Here is a 16,097-nt window from a genome sequence, read left to right on the forward strand (position 1 = left end):
GACTGGTAGTGTGTACAACCGTAGACCTTATAGATCTTGTTGGCACCAGCAGATAGCATCAGACACATGTTCACTATTTCTACTGCTACTTGTTTTTAAACTATCATATTATATACTTCTCATATTTATGTTTATCCTAAACCACTGATTCCTCTTCTGGTCTCCTATTAGTTGCTCTGGATATGAGCATCTGCTAAATGACCTAAATGTAAATGTATTGTGCCATCATCAATACGTGTTATAAATGAAGATGCTTAATGATCTCTGAGCCTGTTATACAGTGGGGAAAAAAAGTATTTAGTCAGCCACCAAATGTGCAAGTTCTCCCACTTAAAAAGATGAGAGAGGCCTGTAATTTTCATCATAGGTACACGTCAACTGTCAAATTGAGGATTTTTTTTCTCCGGAAAATCACATTGTAGGATTTTTAATGAAATTATTTGCAAATTATGGTGGAAAATAAGTATTTGGTCACCTACAAACAAGCAAGATTTCTGGCTCTCACAGACCTGTAACTTCTTCTTTAAGAGGCTCCTCTGTCCTCCACTTGCTACCTGTATTAATGGCACCTGTTTGAACTTGTTATCAGTATAAAAGACACCTGTCCACAACCTCAAACAGTCACACTCCAAACTCCGCTATGGCCAAGACCAAAGAGCTGTCAAAGGACACCAGAAACAAAATTGTAGACCTGCACCAGGCTGGGAAGACTGAATCTGCAATAGGTAAGCAGCTTGGTTTGAAGAAATCAACTGTGGGAGCAATTATTAGGAAATGGAAGACATACAAGACCACTGATAATCTCCCTCGATCTGGGGATCCACGCAAGATCTCACCCCGTGGGGTCAAAATGATCACAAGAACGGTGAGCAAAAATCCCAGAACCACACGGGGGGACCTAGTGAATGACCTGCAGAGAGCTGGGACCAAAGTAACAAAGCCTACCATCAGTAACACACTACGCCGCCAGGGACTCAAATCCTGCAGTGCCAGACGTGTCCCCCTGCTTAAGCCACTACATGTCCAGGCCCGTCTGAAGTTTGCTAGAGTGCATTTGGATGATCCAGAAGAGGATTGGGAGAATGTCATATGGTCAGATGAAACCAAAATAGAACTTTTTTGGTAAAAACTCAACTCGTCGTGTTTGGAGGACAAAGAATGCTGAGTTGCATCCAAAGAACACCATACCTACTGTGAAGCATGAGGGTGGAAACATCATGCTTTGGGGCTGTTTTTCTGCAAAGGGACCAGGACGACTGATCCGTGTAAAGGAAAGAATGAATGGGGCCATGTATCGTGAGATTTTGAGTGAAAACCTCCTTCCATCAGCAAGGGCATTGAAGATGGAACTTGGCTGGGTCTTTCAGCATGACAATGATCCCAAACACACCGCCCGGGCAACGAAGGAGTGGCTTCGTAAGAAGCATTTCAAGGTCCTGGAGTGGCCTAGCCAGTCTCCAGATCTCAACCCCATAGAAAATCTTCGGAGGGAGTTGAAAGTCTGTTGCCCAGCGACAGCCCCAAAACATCACTGCTCTAGAGGAGATCTGCATGGAGGAATGGGCCAAAATACCAGCAACAGTGTGTGAAAACCTTGTGAAGACTTACAGAAAACGTTTGACCTGTGTCATTGCCAACAAAGGGTATATAACAAAGTATTGAGAAACTTTTGTTATTGACCAAATACTTATTTTCCACCATAATTTGCAAATAAATTCATAAAAAATCCTACAATGTGATTTTCTGGAGAAAAAAAATCTCATTTTGACTGTCATAGTTGACGTGAAAATTACAGGCCTCTCTCATCTTTTTAAGTGGGAGAACTTGCACAATTGGTGGCTGACTAAATACTTTTTTTCCCCCACTGTATATGGACAACATCATATTATATTAGTGTCATAGGTCTATTATATGGACTATTACGTCCAACCTGCCTCCCAACTGCAGACCATTTAGAGCTGTTTGCTGATGTCAACGAGCTGAGTGCCCCATGGTGGGGTTATGGTATGGGCAGGCAGATAATCCATCCACATATCAAGAAGCTGATTAAACAGCATGGTTTGCTGATGTCAACGTTGTGAACAGAGTGCCCCATGGTGGCGGTGGGGTTATGCTATGGGCAGGCATTAGCTACAGACAACAAACACAATTGCATTCTATCGATGGCAATTTAAATACACAGAAATTCCATGACGAGATCCTCAGGCCCATTGTGAGGTCCATTCTGTTTTTTAAGGTACTGTATTTGTGACCAACAGACTCATATCTGTATTCCCAGTCATGTGAAATCCATAGATTAGGGCCTAATTAATTTATTTCAATTGACTGATTTCCTTATATGAACTGTAATTTTTTATATTTTTGTTCAGTATAGATATGACACTAGGACAAACTGATATAACCAACATTTATTTTTGCATTTTAATGGTTCATGTACAAAAGCGCCCCACAGTGGAGGTGTCTTAATACCCAGCACACCTTGCGGTCAAACAGGGAAATGGTTTCAATAGTTTTTCCACCATTTATTTTTCCCACAGGGGGATTTTAGAAACACTTCAAATAAGGGCTGTGTTTCGTGTAGGCTTACCCTGGCTTGACGTTTTGATTACCATGTAAATCTCTCTGACAAGGTGACTTTTTATCAATATAGTCGGCTCTATTTACTCTGAGATTCAAAAATGCTAAGTAGACATGATGAAAAACTACAAATCCCTGCAAGCTCCTACACGTCATCTCTAGAGGACACCTTTGCTAACAGGTATTGTGTCAATTTAAAACTTGCACAAGACAGTTCACAAAGTTGTGCATTTAAAGAAATGTAGCCGATTTATTAATTACTAAATTTAGCTAACAATAGATAGTTAATCCAGAGATTCTTACCTTTGCCTTGATTCGGCAGTCTCGTCCAGATCATCATGGCATTTGTAGTTCTTTATGATAGCGACATTAGCAGCTAATTAGTATTTCATTTTTGGGGGGTAAATACAGGTGAATATATTGATAAAAGTCACCTTGTCCTAGAGAGATTTAGATGGTTATCAAAACTTCATGCTAGGGCAAGCCTACACGAAACACAGCCCTTATTTTAAGTGTTTCCAAAATCCCCTGTGGGAAAAACGATTGGAACCATTTCCCTGTTTGACCTCTTGGTTTTATGGGACTTTGTGACTCCTACTGTGATACCCTATACGCGGTCAGCCATGCATTGAACAGTCTTTTTTTTTTTTGCAAACGGTGAATGTCTGTCTTTCTCGTAAGGATAGTAACCTGTTAACTATATATTCTAACCGGTTATATATCTATATCCCACTAGGTGGCGATGGTCAGGTGATCGAGAAGGCGTCCCACAGTGGGATGATCAACCCCAGTCACCGGTGGCAGAAGCTCAGCCACAACGGTCCTATTGGTCAGTTTGACTATCAGATCCGGGTCAGCTGTGACGACCACTACTATGGCTTCGGATGCAACAAGTTCTGCCGGCCCCGAGACGACTTCTTCGGACACTACACCTGCGACTACAACGGGAATAAGACCTGTCTGGAGGGCTGGTCTGGACTAGAATGTAACACAGGTATGTATAAACGGACTACTTCCTGCTAACTTGTTGTTATCCCTTCGTGGAAGGGTTCAACCTAAAGGGTCTTCTTCTGGTTAAATGGATAAAGTACATGTAGGCTGGGAGAGAGGGGCCGTCTGTACGTAGACAGAAAGATGGTCTCTATCCAGAGAGCGGAAGAGACAGGGACAGTTTGAGGCTATAGAATGATGATAATATTGATTGTTTCGGGTGTTGCAGAAAGGGGAATACAAGGTTTTGAAAACACTAGGAAGGATGTTCAAGCTTTCTTCCACCAGGTGCCAAACTGCCAAACTGCCAATATTTCAGCTGTTAGTGACGTTCATGCTTTCTTCCACCACCTCCCCTTCCACCACCTCCCCCTCCCCCACCTCCCCTTCCACCACCTCCACTTCCACCACCTCCCCTTCCACCACCTCCCCCCTCCACCACCTCCCCTTCCACCACCTCCCTTCCACCACCTCCCCCCTCCCCCACCTCCACTTCCACCACCTCCCCTTCCACCACCTCCCCTCCACCACCTCCCCTTCCACCACCTCCCCTTCCACCACCTCCCCTTCCACCACCTCCCCCTCCACCACCTCCCCTTCCACCACCGCCCCTTCCACCACCTCCCCTTCCACCACCTCCCCTTCCACCACCTCCCCTTCCACCACCTCCTCCACCCCCTCCCCCCTCCACCACCTCCACCCCCTAACTCCTCCACCCCCTAACTCCTCCACCCCCTCTCCCTCCTCCACCCCCTAACTCCTCCACCCCCTAACCCCTCCTCCACCCTCTAACTCCTCCACCCCCCTCTCCCTCCTCCACCCCCTAACCCTCCTCCACCCCTAACTCCTCCACCCCCTCTCCCTCCTCCACCCCCCTCTTCCTCCTCCACCCCCTAACCCTCCTCCACCCCCTAACCCTCCTCCACCCCTAACTCCTCCACCCCCTAACTCCTCCACCCCCTAACTCCTCCACCCCCTCTCCCTCCTCCACCCTCTAACTCCTCCACCCCCTAACCCTCCTCCACCCCTAACTCCTCCACCCCCTAACCCTCCTCCACCCCCTCTCCCTCCTCCACCCCCTAACCCCTCCACCATCTAACTCCTCCACCCCCTCTCCCTCCTCCACCCCCTCTCCCTCCTCCACCCTCTAACTCCTCCACCCCCTAACTCCTCCACCCCCTCTCCCTCCTCCACCCCCTAACTCCTCCACCCCCTAACCCTCCTCCACCCCCCTAACCCTCCTCCACCCCCTAACTCCTCCACCCTCTAACTCCTCCACCCCCTCTCCCTCCTCCACCCCCTAACCCTCCTCCACCCCCTAACTCCTCCACCCCCTCTCCCTCCTCCACCCCCTCTCCCTCCTCCACCCCCTCTCCCTCCTCCACCCCCTAACCCTCCTCCACCCCTAACTCCTCCACCCCCTAACCCTCCTCCACCCCTAACTCCTCCACCCTCTAACTCCTCCACCCCCTAACCCTCCTCCACCCCCTCTCCCTCCTCCACCCCCTCTCCCTCCTCCACCCCCTAACCCTCCTCCACCCCCTAACTCCTCCACCCCCTAACCCTCCTCCACCCCTAACTCCTCCACCCCCTCTCCCTCCTCCACCCTCTAACTCCTCCACCCCCTAACCCTCCTCCACCCTCTCCCTCCTCCACCCCCTCTCCCTCCTCCACCCCCCTCTCCCTCCTCCACCCCCCCTAACCCTCCTCCACCCCCTAACCCTCCTCCACCCCTCTCCCTCCTCCACCCCCCTCTCCCTCCTCCACCCCCTCTCCCTCCTCCACCCTCTAACTCCTCCACCCCCTCTCCCTCCTCCACCCTCTCCCTCCTCCACCCCCCTAACCCCTCCACCCCCTCTCCCTCCTCCACCCCCTAACTCCTCCACCCCATCTCCCTCCTCCACCCCATCTCCCTCCTCCACCCCCTCTCCCTCCTCCACCCTCTCCCTCCTCCACCCCCTCTCCCTCCTCCACCCCCTCTCCCTCCTCCACCCCCTCTCCCTCCTCCACCCCCTAACTCCTCCCCCCCATCTCCCTCTCTCCCTCCTTCCCTCCTCTCCCCTCTCACCCATCTCCCTCTCTCCCTCCTTCCCTCCCTCTCCCCTCTCCACCCCTCTCCCTCCTCCACCCCCTAACCCTCCTCCACCCCCTAACTCCTCCACCCCCTCTCCCTCCTCCACCCCCCTCTCCCTCCTCCACCCCCTAACCCTCCTCCACCCCCTAACCCTCCTCCACCCCTAACTCCTCCACCCCCTAACCCTCCTCCACCCCTAACTCCTCCACCCCCTCTCCCTCCTCCACCCTCTAACTCCTCCACCCCCTAACCCTCCTCCACCCCTAACTCCTCCACCCCCTAACCCTCCTCCACCCCCTCTCCACCCCCTAACCCCTCCACCATCTAACTCCTCCACCCCCTCTCCCTCCTCCACCCCCTCTCCCTCCTCCACCCTCTAACTCCTCCACCCCCTAACTCCTCCACCCCCTCTCCCTCCTCCACCCCCTAACTCCTCCACCCCCTAACCCCTCCTCCACCCCCTAACCCTCCTCCACCCCCTAACTCCTCCACCCTCTAACTCCTCCACCCCCTCTCCCTCCTCCACCCCCTAACCCTCCTCCACCCCCTAACTCCTCCACCCCCTCTCCCTCCTCCACCCCTCTCCCTCCTCCACCCCCTCTCCCTCCTCCACCCCCCTAACCCTCCTCCACCCCTAACTCCTCCACCCCCTAACCCTCCTCCACCCCCTAACTCCTCCACCCTCTAACTCCTCCACCCCCTAACCCTCCTCCACCCCCTCTCCCTCCTCCACCCCCCTCTCCCTCCTCCACCCCCTAACCCTCCTCCACCCCTAACTCCTCCACCCCCCTAACCCTCCTCCACCCCTAACTCCTCCACCCCTCTCCCTCCTCCACCCTCTAACTCCTCCACCCCCTAACCCTCCTCCACCCCCTCTCCCTCCTCCACCCCCTCTCCCTCCTCCACCCCCTCTCCCTCCTCCACCCCCTAACCCTCCTCCACCCCCTCTCCCTCCTCCACCCCCCTCTCCCTCCTCCACCCTCTAACTCCTCCACCCCCTCTCCCTCCTCCACCCTCTCCCTCCTCCACCCCCTAACCCCTCCACCCCCTCTCCCTCCTCCACCCCCTAACTCCTCCAACCCCATCTCCCTCCTCCACCCCATCTCCCTCCTCCACCCCCTCTCCCTCCTCCACCCTCTCCCTCCTCCACCCCCTCTCCCTCCTCCACCCCCTCTCCCTCCTCCACCCCCTCTCCCTCTTCCACCCCCTCTCCCTCCTCCACCCTCTAACTCCTCCACCCCCTAACTCCTCCACCCCATCTCCCTCTCTCCCCTCCTTCCCTCCCTCTCCCCTCTCCACCCCATCTCCCTCTCTCCCCTCCTTCCCTCCCTCTCCCCTCTCCACCCCATCTCCCCTCCCTCTATCCCTCCCTCTCTCCCTCTCTCCCCTCCTTCCCTCCCTCCATCCCTCTCCCTCCTCCACCCCCTCTCCCTCCTCCACCCCATCTCCCTCCCTCCTCCACCCTCTCCCCCTCCTTCCCTCCCTCTATCCCTCCACCCCTCCTTCCCTCCCTCTCTCCCTCCCTCCACCCCCCTCTCCCTCCTCCAACCCCATCTCCCCTCCCTCTATCCCTCCCTCTCTCCCCTCCTTCCCTCCCTCTATCCCTCCACCCCCTCCTTCCCTCCCTCTCTCCCCTCCAGCTATCTGCCGGCAGGGCTGCAGTACAGAACATGGACACTGCAAAGAGCCAGGTGGCTGCAAGTAAGTGGCTCTTTTTTCCTCTCCTCTCCTCTCCTCTCCTCTCCTCTCCTCTCCTCTCCTCTCCTCTCCTCTCCTCTCCTCTCCTCTCCTCTCCTGTCCTCTCTCCTCTCCTCCTCTCTTCTCTCCTCCTCACCCCTCTCTTCTCTCTCCTCTTCTCCTCCCCTCTCTTGGAGGAAGGAGGAGGGAGAGGGGGTGGAGGAGTTAGGGGGTGGAGGAGTCTCCTGAGTGGCGCAGGGGTCTAAGGCACTGCATCGCAGTGCTAACTGTGCCACTAGAGATCCTGGTTCGAATCCAGGCTCTGTCGCAGCCGGCCGCGACCGGGAGACTCATGGGCGGCGCACAATTGGCCCAGGGTAGGGGAGGGAATGGCCGGCAGGGATGTAGCTCAGTTGATAGAGCATGGCGTTTGCAACGCCAGGGTTGTGGGTTCGATTCCCACGGGGGGCCAGTATACAAAGAAAATATATGTATTCACTTAACTGTAAGTCGCTCTGGATAAGAGCGTCTGCTAAATGACTAAAATGTAAATGTTCTCCTCTCGCCTCTCCTCTCTGCTCTCCATGACTAACTGGAATATGCTTTTGATCTTTAATGTCTGCTATAATATTTATGCGACCATGATTAATCACTTGACAAACAGCATTTCATAATGTGCTATGCAGCTTAAGCCCCAGGTCCCTGGTATGGGAGTGGAGCTGCCTGGCTATAGGGTCTGAGGGAGTGGAGCTGTGTCCCAGCTGGCTATAGGGTCTGAGGGAGTGGAGCTGTGTTCCAGCTGGTTATAGGGTCTGAGGGAGTGGAGCTGCCTGGCTATAGGGTCTGAGGGAGTGGAGCTGTGTTCCAGCTGGCTATAGGGTCTGAGGGAGTGGAGCTGCCTGGCTATAGGGTCTGAGGGAGTGGAGCTGCCTGGCTATAGGGTCTGAGGGAGTGGAGCTGTGTTCCAGCTGGCTATAGGGTCTGAGGGAGTGGAGCTGTGTTCCAGCTGGTTATAGGGTCTGAGGGAGTGGAGCTGCCTGGCTATAGGGTCTGAGGGGAGTGGAGCTGTGTTCCAGCTGGCTATAGGGTCTGAGGGAGTGGAGCTGTGTTCCAGCTGGTTATAGGGTCTGAGGGAGTGGAGCTGCCTGGCTATAGGGTCTGAGGGAGTGGAGCTGCCTGGCTATAGGGTCTGAGGGAGTGGAGCTGTGTTCCAGCTGGCTATAGGGTCTGAGGGAGTGGAGCTGTGTTCCAGCTGGCTATAGGGTCTGAGGGAGTGGAGCTGCCTGGCTATAGGGTCTGAGGGAGTGGAGCTGTGTTCCAGCTGGCTATAGGGTCTGAGGGAGTGGAGCTGCCTGGCTATAGGGTCTGAGGGAGTGGAGCTGTGTTCCAGCTGGCTATAGGGTCTGAGGGAGTGGAGCTGTGTTCCAGCTGGCTATAGGGTCTGAGGGAGTGGAGCTGTGTTCTAGCTGGCTATAGGGTCTGAGGGAGTGGAGCTGTGTTCCAGCTGGCTATAGGGTCTGAGGGAGTGGAGCTGTGTTCCAGCTGGCTATAGGGTCTGAGGGAGTGGAGCTGTGTTCTAGTTGGCTATAGGGTCTGAGGGAGTGGAGCTGCCTGGCTATAGGGTCTGAGGGAGTGGAGCTGTGTTCCAGCTGGCTATAGGGTCTGAGGGAGTGGAGCTGCCTGGCTATAGGGTCTGAGGGAGTGGAGCTGTGTTCCAGCTGGCTATAGGGTCTGAGGGAGTGGAGCTGCCTGGCTATAGGGTCTGAGGGAGTGGAGCTGTGTTCCAGCTGGCTATAGGGTCTGAGGGAGTGGAGCTGTGTTCTTGCTGGCTATAGGGTCTGAGGGAGTGGAGCTGTGTTCCAGCTGGCTATAGGGTCTGAGGGAGTGGAGCTGTGTTCCAGCTGGTTATAGGGTCTGAGGGAGTGGAGCTGCCTGGCTATAGGGTCTGAGGGAGTGGAGCTGCCTGGCTATAGGGTCTGAGGGAGTGGAGCTGCCTGGCTATAGGGTCTGAGGGAGTGGAGCTGTGTTCCAGCTGGCTATAGGGTCTGAGGGAGTGGAGCTGTGTTCCAGCTGGCTATAGGGTCTGAGGGAGTGGAGCTGTGTTCCAGCTGGCTATAGGGTCTGAGGGAGTGGAGCTGCCTGGCTATAGGGTCTGAGGGAGTGGAGCTGTGTTCCAGCTGGCTATAGGGTCTGAGGGAGTGGAGCTGTGTTCTAGCTGGCTATAGGGTCTGAGGGAGTGGAGCTGTGTTCCAGCTGGTTATAGGGTCTGAGGGAGTGGAGCTGTGTTCCAGCTGGTTATAGGGTCTGAGGGAGTGGAGCTGCCTGGCTATAGGGTCTGAGGGAGTGGCACTGCCTGGCTATAGAGTCTGAGGGAGTGGAGCTGTGTTCCAGCTGGCTATAGGGTCTGAGGGAGTGGAGCTGTGTTCCAGCTGGCTATAGGGTCTGAGGGAGTGGAGCTGTGTTCTAGCTGGCTATAGGGTCTGAGGGAGTGGAGCTGTGTTCCAGCTGGCTATAGGGTCTGAGGGAGTGGAGCTGTGTTCTAGCTGGCTATAGGGTCTGAGGGAGTGGAGCTGTGTTCCAGCTGGCTATAGGGTCTGAGGGAGTGGAGCTGTGTTCCAGCTGGCTATAGGGTCTGAGGGAGTGGAGCTGCCTGGCTATAGGGTCTGAGGGAGTGGAGCTGTGTTCCAGCTGGCTATAGGGTCTGAGGGAGTGGAGCTGCCTGGCTATAGGGTCTGAGGGAGTGGAGCTGTGTTCCAGCTGGCTATAGGGTCTGAGGGAGTGGAGCTGCCTGGCTATAGGGTCTGAGGGAGTGGAGCTGTGTTCCAGCTGGCTATAGGGTCTGAGGGAGTGGAGCTGTGTTCCAGCTGGCTATAGGGTCTGAGGGAGTGGAGCTGCCTGGCTTTAGGGTCTGAGGGAGTGGAGCTGTGTTCTAGCTGGCTATAGGGTCTGAGGGAGTGGAGCTGTGTTCCAGCTGGCTATAGGGTCTGAGGGAGTGGAGCTGTGTTCCAGCTGGCTATAGGGTCTGAGGGAGTGGAGCTGTGTTCCAGCTGGCTATAGGGTCTGAGGGAGTGGAGCTGTGTTCCAGCTGGCTATAGGGTCTGAGGGAGTGGAGCTGTGTTCCAGCTGGCTATAGGGTCTGAGGGAGTGGAGCTGTGTTCCAGCTGGCTATAGGGTCTGAGGGAGTGGAGCTGCCTGGCTATAGGGTCTGAGGGAGTGGAGCTGTGTTCCAGCTGGCTATCAATCAATCAATCAATTTTATTTTATATAGCCCTTCTTACATCAGCTAATATCTCGAAGTGCTTTACAGAAACCCAGCCTAAAACCCCAAACAGCTAGTAATGCAGGTGTAGAAGCACGGTGGCTAGGAAAAACTCCCTAGAAAGGCCAAAACCTAGGAAGAAACCTAGAGAGGAACCAGGCTATGAGGGGTGGCCAGTCCTCTTCTGGCTGTGCCGGGTGGAGATTATAACAGAACCATGCCAAGATGTTCAAAAATGTTCATAAGTGACAAGCATGGTCAAATAATAATCAGGAATAAATCTCAGTTGGCTTTTCATAGCCGATCATTAAGAGTTGAAAACAGCAGGTCTGGGACAGGTAGGGGTTCCATAACCGCAGGCAGAACAGTTGAAACTGGAATAGCAGCAAGGCCAGGCGGACTGGGGACAGCAAGGAGTCACCACGGCCGGTAGTCCCGACGTATGGTCCTAGGGCTCAGGTCTCTCAGTTGGCTTTTCATAGCCGATCATTAAGAGTTGAAAACAGCAGGTCTGGGACAGGTAGGGGTTTCGTAACCGCAGGCAGAACAGTTGAAACTGGAATAGCAGCAAGGCCAGGCGGACTGGGGACAGCAAGGTGTCAGCATGCCCGGTAGTCCTGACGTATGGTCCTAGGGCTCAGGTTCTCAGAGAGAAAGAGAGAACGAGAGAATTAGAGAGAGCATACTTAAATTCACACAGGACACTGGATAAGACAGGAGAAGTACTCCAGGTATAACCAACTAACCCCAGCCCCCGACACATAAACTACTGCAGCATAAATACTGGAGGCTGAGACAGGAGCGGTCCGGAGACACTGTGGCCCCATCCGAAGAAACCCCGGACAGGGCCAAACAGGAAGGATATAACCCCACCCACTCTGCCAAAGCACAGCCCCCGCACCACCAGAGGGATATCCTCAACCACCAACTTACAATCCTGAGACAAGGCCGAGTATAGCCCACAGAGGTCTCCACCACAGCACAAACCAAGGGGGCGCCAACCCAGACAGGAAGATCACGTCAGTAACTCAACCCACTCAAGTGACGCACCCCTCCTAGGGACGGCATGAAAGAGCACCAGCAAGCCAGTGACTCAGCCCCTGTAACAGGGTTAGAGGCAGAGAACCCCAGTGGAGAGAGGGGAACCGGCCTGGCAGAGACAGCAAGGGCTGTTCGTTGCTCCAGAGCCTTTCCGTTCACCTTCACACTCCTGGGCCAGACTACACTCAATCATATGACCTACTGAAGAGATAAGTCTTCAGTAAAGACTTAAAGGTTGAGACCGAGTCTGCGTCTCTCACATGGGTAGGCAAACTGTTCCATAAAAATGGAGATCTATAGGAGAAAGCCCTGCCTCCCGCTGTTTGCTTAGAAATTCTAGGGACAATTAGGAGGCCTGCGTCTTGTGACCGTAGCGTACGTATTGGTATGTACGGCAGGACCAACTCGGAAAGATAGGTAGGAGCAAGCCCATGTAACGCTTTATAGGTTAACAGTAAAACCTTGAAATCAGCCCTTGCCTTAACAGGAAGCCAGTGTAGGGAAGCTAGCACTGGAGTAATATGATCAAATTTCTTGGTTCTAGTCAGGATTCTAGCAGCCGTATTTAGCACTAACTGAAGTTTATTTAGTGCTTTATCCGGTAGCCGGAAAGTAGAGCATTGCAGTAGTCTAACCTAGAAGTAACAAATGCATGGATTAATTTTTCTGCATCATTTTTGGACAGAACATTTCTGATTTTTGCAATGTTACGTAGATGGAAAAAAGCTGTCCTTGAAACAGTCTTGATATGTTCGTCAAAAGAGAGATCAGGGTCAAGAGTAACGCCGAGGTCCTTCACAGTTTTATTTGAGACGACTTTACAACCATCAAGATGAATTGTCAGATTTAACAGAAGATCTCTTTGTTTCTTGGGACCTAGAACAAGCATCTCTGTTTTGTCCGAGTTTAAAAGTAGAAAGTTTTCAGCCATCCACTTCCTTATGTCTGAAACACAGGCTTCTAGCGAGGGCAATTTTGGGGCTTCACCATGTTTCATTGAAATGTACAGCTGTGTGTCATCCGCATAGCAGTGAAAGTTAACATTATGTTTTCGAATAACATCCCCAAGAGGTAAAATATATAGTGAAAACAATAGTGGTCCTAAAACGGAACCTTGAGGAACACCGAAATGTACAGTTGATTTGTCGGAGGACAGACCATTCACAGAGACAAACTGATATCTTTCCGACAGGTAAGATCTAAACCAGGCCAGAACTTGTCCGTGTAGACCAATTTGGGTTTCCAGTCTCTCCAAAAGAATGTGGTGATCGATAGTGTCAAAGGCAGCACTAAGGTCTAGTAGCACGAGGACAGATGCAGAGCCTCGGTCTGACGCCATTAAAAGGTCATTTACCACCTTCACAAGTGCAGTCTCAGTGCTATGATGGGGTCTAAAACCAGACTGAAGCATTTCGTATACATTGTTTGTCTTCAAAAAGGCAGTGAGTTGCTGCGCAACAGCTTTTTCTAAAATTTTTGAGAGGAATGGAAGATTCGATATAGGCCGATAGTTTTTTATATTTTCCGGGTCAAGGTTTGGCTTTTTCAAGAGAGGCTTTATCACTGCCACTTTTAGTGAGTTTGGTACACATCCGGTGGATAGAGAGCTGTTTATTATGTTCAACATAGGAGGGCCAAGCACAGGAAGCAGCTCCTTCAGCAGTTTAGTAGGAATAGGATCCAGTATGCAGCTTGAAGGTTTAGAGGCCATGATTATTTTCATCATTGTGTCAAGAGATATAGTACTAAAACACTTAAGTGTCTCTCCCGATCCCAGGCCCTCGCAGAAACCAGGCAGATCCAGGACAGCTAAGCCCTGGAGGAATACGCAGATTCAAAGAGGAGTCCGTAATTTGCTTTCTAATGGTCATGATCTTTTCCTCAAAGAAGTTCATGAATTTATTACTGCTGAAGTGAAAGCCATCCTCTCTTGGGGAATGCTGCTTTTAGTTAGCTTTGCAACAGTATCAAAAAGAAATTTTGGATTGTTCTTATTTTCCTCGATTAAGTTGGAAAAGTAGGATGATCGAGCAGCAGTGAGGGCTCTTCGGTACTGCACGGTACTGTCTTTTCCAAGCTAGTCGGAAGACTTCCAGTTTGGTGTGGCGCCATTTCGTTCCAATTTCCTGGAAGCTTGCTTCAAAGCTCGGGTATTTTCTGTATACCAGGGAGCTAGTTTCTTATGACAAATGTTTTTCGTTTTTAGGGGTGCAACTGCATCTAGGGTATTGCGCAAGGTTAAATTGAGTTCCTCAGTTAAGTGGTTAACTGATTTTTGTCCTCTGACGTCCTTGGGTAGGCAGAAGGAGTCTGGAAGGGCATCAAGGAATTTTTGTGTTGTCTGAGAATTTATAGCACGACTTTTGATGCTCCTTGGTTGGGGTCTGAGCAGATTATTTGTTGCGATTGCAAACGTAATAAAATGGTGGTCCGATAGTCCAGGATTTTGTGGAAAAACATTAAGATCTACAACATTTATTCCATGGGACAAAACTAGGTCCAGAGTATGACTGTGGCAGTGAGTAGGTCCAGAGACATGTTGGACAAAACCCACTGAGTCGATGATGGCTCCGAAATACTTTTGGAGTGGGTCTGTGGACTTCTCCATGTGAATATTAAAATCACCAAAAATTAGAATATGATCTGCTATGACTACAAGGTCTGATAGGAATTCAGGAAACTCAGAGAGGAACGCTGTATATGGCCCAGGAGGCCTGTAAACAGTAGCTATAAAAAGTGATTGAGTAGGCTGCATAGATTTCATGACTAGAAGCTCAAAAGACGAAAACGCCATTATTTTTTTTGTAAATTGAAATTTGCTATCGTAAATGTTAGCAACACCTCCGCCTTTGCGGGATGCACGGGGAATATGGTCACTAGTGTAACCAGGAGGTGAGGCCTCATTTAACACAGTAAATTCATCAGGCTTAAGCCATGTTTCAGTCAGGCCAATCACATCAAGATTATGATCAGTGATTAGTTCATTGACTATGACTGCCTTTGAAGTGAGGGATCTAACATTAAGTAACCCTATTTTGAGATGTGAGGTATCACGATCTCTTTCAATAATGGCAGGAATGGAGGAGGTCTTTATCCTAATAAGATTGCTAAGGTGAACACCGCCATGTTTAGTTTTGCCCAACCTAGGTCGAGGCACAGACACAGTCTCAATGGGTATGGCTGAGCTGACTACACTGACTGTGCTATTGGCAGACTCCACTAAGCTGGCAGGTTGGCTAACAGCCTGCTGCCTGGCCTGCACCCTATTTCACTGTGGGGCTAGAGGAGTTAGAGCCCTATCTATGTTGGTAGATAAGATGAGAGCACCCCTCCAGCTAGGATGGAGTCCGTCCCTCATCAGCAGGTCAGGCTTGGTCCTGTTTGTGGGTGAGTCCCAGAAAGAGGGCCAATTATCTACAAATTCTATCTTTTGGGAGGGGCAGAAAACAGTTTTCAACCAGCGATTGAGTGCTGAGACTCTGCTGTAGAGCTCGTCACTCCCCCTAACTGGGAGGGGGCCAGAGACAATTACTCGATGCCGACACATCTTTCTAGCTAATTTACACGCTGAAGCTATGTTGCACTTGGTGACCTCTGACTGTTTCATCCCTAACATCGTTGGTGCCGACGTGGATAACAATATCTCTATACTCTCTACACTCGCCAGTTTTAGCTTTAGCCAGCACCATCTTTAGATTAGCCTTAACGTCGGTAGCCCTGCCCCCTGGTAAACAGTGTATGATCGCTGGGTGATTCGTTTTAAGTCTAATACTGCGGGTAATGGAGTCGCCAATGACTAGGGTTTTCAATTTGTCAGAGCTAATGGTGGGAGCCTTCGGCGTCTCAGACCCCGTAACGGGAGGAGTAGAGACAAGAGAAGACTCAGACTCAGACTCCGACTCGCTACATAATGGGGAAAACCGGTTGAAAGTTTCTGTCGGCTGAATGAGCGACACCGGTTGATCATTCCAACAGTATTTCCCTCCAGAAGCCATGAGAAAGTTGTCCGGCTGCGGGGGACTGTGCGGGGGGATTTATACTAACGTTACTATCTGTACTTACTGGTGGCACAGACGCTGTTTCTTCCTTTCCTACACTGAAATTACCCTTGCCTAACGATTGCGTCTGAAGCTGGGCTTGTAGCACAGCTATTCTCGCCGTAAGGCGATCGTTCTCCTGTATATTATGAGTACAGCGACTGCAATTAGAAGACATCATGTTAATGTTACTACTTAGCTTCGGCTGTTGAAGATGTTGACGAACCATGTCCAGATAAAGCGTCCGGAGTGAAAAAAGTTGAATGAGGGAAAAAAGTTGCGATGGAAAAAAGGAAAAATAAAGTAAAGTTGGCAGCAAAAACGCACAGGAAAATGACTCTTCTGTCTCGGGATAAAACGTCCGGGGTGAAAAAGTTTAACGAAAAAAGATGAGTGAGGACAAAACTAAAAAGTTGGTAAATTTGTTGAACACAGAGATTGA

The 16,097-nt window shown here is 51.5% G+C and overlaps 1 pseudogene; it reads left to right on the plus strand.

Annotated features, from left to right (window-relative positions):
* The window catches only part of LOC121555765, a 179,418-nt pseudogene that overhangs the window by 34,647 nt on the left and 128,674 nt on the right, over positions 1 to 16,097 (plus strand).

The sequence above is a fragment of the Coregonus clupeaformis genome, unplaced genomic scaffold (genome assembly GCF_020615455.1).
Source record: "Coregonus clupeaformis isolate EN_2021a unplaced genomic scaffold, ASM2061545v1 scaf0037, whole genome shotgun sequence".
Taxonomy (NCBI): Eukaryota; Metazoa; Chordata; class Actinopteri; order Salmoniformes; family Salmonidae; genus Coregonus; species Coregonus clupeaformis.